Source organism: Morone saxatilis, unplaced genomic scaffold, assembly GCF_004916995.1.
Source record: "Morone saxatilis isolate NCDOM2014 unplaced genomic scaffold, NCSU_SB_2.0 Contig22, whole genome shotgun sequence".
NCBI lineage: Eukaryota > Metazoa > Chordata > Actinopteri > Moronidae > Morone > Morone saxatilis.
The window spans coordinates 4,828,927-4,834,196 of NW_023339785.1; positions in this window are offsets into that span (position 1 = coordinate 4,828,927).

Sequence of the window (5,270 nt, forward strand, 5' to 3'; positions counted from 1 at the left end):
GGGGGGGGGGTCGGTGGCAAAGAGTGCTGACTTGTGGCGGCCCAGATAAATTATAGATGTCTCTCTTTTTTTTTTAATTTTATTGCAATGCAGACTTTATTTTTCATTCCCTTCATAAATTATGTCAGCAATCACTTAAATATATGGAGAGGGCTAAGCTGATGCATTGCAGTGGCTGCTTCTGGTGATGTGGGCGAGCACACAGTTCCTGGAGGTGGCATGAAGCCAGCCGTAAAGGCAAAGCAAACGAAAGAAAAAAAAAAGTCATCATCAAGAGCCGCTCAGTTTTGGAGACGGGCTAAAACTTGCTGACTCAAGATGACCCAAAAGTTGGCCTGATAGTGAGTCAAAGAGAGAGAGGTTTTGATGATGAAGCAAAAACTGTTTCAAGTAGCAGTTTGTGCAGTAAGCTCTTCCACTGCAACTGGTTTAGGTTAAACAGTAATGCCTGTGACTAAATGTCCTCAATATTCACTGACTCATTCCCCTCATCTATTCATTCAGAAGACATTTGCCGATGATACATACAAACATTCTCTGTGACACACAACTCTTTATACTTGATATCTTCACAGATATACTCTGTTCGTAGTATCTGAGACACGACCCGAGTCGGGCTGAGCTCAGACTATATGCAGCATAATGTTAGTAATAAAGTTGGTAAGGGTCTCAGGTCAGTGTGTCCATTCGTCAGATGAGAGGATCCAAACAGAATCTCTATCGGCTGATAAGATGGTCGACATGAGAAAAATGTGTATCCCTGAAGTGAGAGGAAGTGTGTGAACTGTGACACGAGTGAAATGACCTGTATGTCTGCTCTTTTTAATTGGTACAGGGGTTCTCTGTCTTTTTGGGTATGTTCGGGTCTACTGCATTTTGGATTTGGGCCAATTATTTCAGATGAGGTCTGACGTTCCTTGAACAATGATAGCATCAGTCATCTGAGAAAATGCCTAAAATCAACACATGCTTATGCTTAACTGACAAAGACCTCTAGTGACTCTTGACCGAGTGTCATACTTTGACATGGGAGACCCCCGCTCCTTACCCGATTCATTCCAACAGTCAATGATGGTTTCTTTTACCCATGATGACCCAAATAACAACTCTACTCCCAACTCCTCTAATTATGCCGTCTTTGGGCCTAAACCTGACCAAATTTAAACCAGAGCAGTGGGAAAAGGGTCATTTTTGACCGTAATGGTCTTGATTTTGTATTTTGATGTTTAATTTGTACTTGGTGGTCTTCAAATCCCTTTTGCATCAATTTACACATGTCAGATTTGGGTAGATTTCCCAAGTGTCTGTTTTGGATCTGTGGAAAACAATGTTTGACCCATGAATCAGTCCCTCTACTGGCAGCTGGGAGAACAGAGCATGGTACCCATTTATGAGCCTGTAAACTTCTATTAGTTCATTAGCTCCATTCATTATATAGCCCCAAATCACAAGAGTTTTACAATTTGTACAACATACAACGGATCCCTCTTCAAGGACGTACAGGCATGTAATAGATACCGTATGTACAGCAGTAGAGGAAACACAATAGATTAAGAATATTAAGTAAACAAAGTAAAATATAAGGTACATAAAGTATAACATTCATTTCATCATCTCTTGTCCCGACCAGCAGCATAAAGATTTAAACATAAAGCTCCTTCCTACACCACAGCCACCACCAGCAGAAATGTCCGGAATCCTTGTGTCAGTCATTCCACCTTAATAAAATGTCAGCAGAGCCTCTTAAACCACAGAGCTTTTAAATGGGTCGCTGGAAAAGTGATAGATACTCAATTGGATCGCCCACCACATCCTTGTTTCCACATATTCCTCTAATGACAAGTTTCCCCTGGTGGTTCTTAAAGCCCTCTGAAAGCCAAGCCTCACATGCATGAATGTACAAACACACACGCAAATTCTTAAACACTGAAATGTTTGCAAGGACATATGCACATCTTGCTGAAAAAGAATTGCTGTCAATAAGAGTCAGATGCAGGGGTGAGGAGGAAGGGGTCAGACTACCATGATGACATGATTTCTGGAGGCTTTCACTGTCTGTCGGTCATTTCAGGAAAAATCATTTAGATCTCCTTTTGATCTTCAATTGGTTTGTCTCCAAAAGTAAAGGAAGTGAGACAGACAGGCAGAAAGTGATCCTACGTAGAAGCCATTAACAGAAGTTTGAATTCAATATAGACGTTCAGAAATACTACTTTAGGCGAGCTGAAATTCATTTCCAGCATCAACCTTCAGGCGGCAGACCTGTGCCGAGGGGGGCGGTTTACAGCATGAGAACAAGAAGAAGAATGCGGTCTGGAACAGATGGAGGGTTGGTCTAGCTCTTGACAGCAGACTACAACAGACAAGAGTCAAAGCACTAGAAAAAACAACAGGGTCAAGTAGTCCATCAAGTCTAGACCTGGATCCTGGTTTAACTCAAGTGTTCGACTGAATGGAGAGAAATACGGAGCGATTTCACTTACAGAGGGGGGAAAGATGGGACATGACTGGCATCAAAACTACTTATTGAATTTTAATTGTTTAAGTATAGAGAGTGGAAATATAAGTTAATGAATGAACCAACTCAGTGATGAACTAACGTCTTTACTAACACTTAATAAAACACTTACCTTATGCAATGGTAATAAGACATTAATATGAACTTTTGGGTTCCAGGTGGTGAAAAACCCCTCTGACCACTCATCCTCTGGAAAATAGCTGCAAGGTATCTGGAGCAAAATCCATTTAATCACATTTACAACTGGAGACTTACTGTAAAACTTTATAACACTATACACTACAATTGGTGACTCTTCCGTTCCTTGCCAATACTTGCTGATAGCTAATTAGAACGGAAGAAACCCATGATTATAAATGGCTTTATAAACATTTGAAGTTACACAGTTGATGGCTTATTAGATAGTTGGACCCAATACCCTTTAATAATGATTAACATAATATTTATAACTGTAAGCTTTATGGCTGATTAAGAAGTGAGAAACCTATAACCTATTTATTAGTGGATTATTAACTGCAGACTAGGTGGTGTCACTTATTATAATAACCCATCAAGTCTACAGTGAAGCATTAACAAAGGGTAAAGGGTTTAGCTTTCTAACAAACTCATCAATTATAGATGTCATTTATAATAGTTTCTTACGATACAATTGTCATAAAGACCTTACTATTGATTTTCAAAGCATTAATACATGATTTTAAAAACTAATGAAGCCATTAGTTACAACTTCTAAACCCTTTATTCAGTATGCCTCATGTGAATTTTGTACAGCCTGATTTAAAATTCCAGTATTTTGACAGAGGGATTTCGGTCAGTGAAGCCATCCTAATGGGGCTAAGACATTAGGATGGGTATGTGCAGGGCTCATTTTGCCCAGGGCTGCAGGCCCTCGCTCGCCTCCCATGTTCCCAGCCATTAGGGTGCCACAACATGAAACCCTGGATACAACAGCGGCCTTTATGCTCTATTGGTCACTGCACCGCACTCCCCTCTGTAGCCACAACTACACCCTATATCATGCTGCTTGACTGCACACAGGCGATACCACGTTGGACATATATACTGTATGTAGAGTGATATACTACAGCATGTCCAGCGCTGTATGTGAGGTCCTGTTGTCCTTGTAAGATAAGGCAACACAAAACTTTAATGACCCCAGAGAGGAAATTAGGCCGCTGTAGCAGCAAATGGTAACAAGATACAGCAAAGAATAACAGAATATAAATAAGAACATAGCAAAGTGGAGGTAACATAAACACACCCGACACTTTTTAGCACTAGAACATGGCAAGCAGAAATATACGAGTAAAATAAAGAGTTAGGAGTATCAACATTTAGATGGGAGCGCAAAGTAGTGACAGCAAAAACCGTAAGCCCTTTCGAGGTCAAGAAACAATATGAGAAAATGCTAAAAGGAAATGAGACATACAGCATGAAAAAGTGAACTGAAAATCATAAAAATTCCCAAAGATGCATAATATCTAAGTATATAACACTCATATAGAATGGGAAAAAAAGGGCTCGAGTTCATAATAACAGACTGCAAGTGCAAGGAAATATACAACTTGTACCATATGTCAAATTGATTTAAAACAGATACAAAAATAAACAAAACCAATGTTGCATCACATCACAAAACTCCACAAGTTCATGTAATATATGCGTGTCACAAACACACTGTACATGTAGACATGCGCACTGATGCACACAGTGACACTCCAATGTGCACCCTACACGTTCACGGCAAAATAAGTATGTAAATGTATGCTATTTTCCCGCAGTATTTCCCTGGAGGAGGTGAGCGGCGCGTGCCATGAGACAACCTGTTCAACGCGACAAAAATAAACCCTTCTCAAGAAGTGGAGGGGTTGAAAAAAAAAATCCCTGCGACTGCTGGCAGTGCATACCAACGTTCTCAGGTCAAATCTGTCTGGTGTACTTTTTCGCTTCCTACTTCAACAAAGGCGCTCAGTGAGTGTATCAGACGGCCTTAATGAAGGGCTTGTTAGCCGGGCTACCGGCAGCAGATCCACTAGACCCAGAGTGTGTGTTTACTATCAATCCGCCCTTGTGTCTACAGCAGGCTACATCCAGTACTCCACCTCCTCCCTCTTGCCTCACCCCCCTCCCCTCACACACAAACGGCCACATTTACAGGAATGAGTCCCAACACCCCCCTCCCTGCCTCCCACAAAACCTCTCCTCCATCACTCCACAAGTCCTCCACACATACGCTACAGTGCACCACCACGCACACTCTCAACACACTGCACTTGCTCACGTACAGTTCAAAATGCACTGAGCATGCATTTGCACACGTGTGTCGGCTACGCACTCATACGTAACTCACTGCACTTGCAGGGCCACACAGATAAGATTTATAGACCAGTGAACTGCTACACAGCAATTTTTAACCACACATTCATACAGGTACAAATGCATGTACGCACACACCACCACCACCTACACATACGTACAGTAATAGGTACACGCCTGCATGCAAACATGTACAGTCTTTTGTGGGGAAGTCTTGTACAGCAAACACAGGAATATTTGCCTGACGAACAGTGAAACACTCACTTAAGCCTCAGAAGTTACAGCTAGAGGTACCAGTTTATTCTCTTATTCTAACCAGTCAGTCCAGTCTAAATGATAATTTACTGTGTGGAGAATGCTAAAAGAAACTTATGTTGCTAAAATTTTTGATGATAAATCCGCTCTGTTAGCAAAATCATGTAAAAAAAAAAAAAAA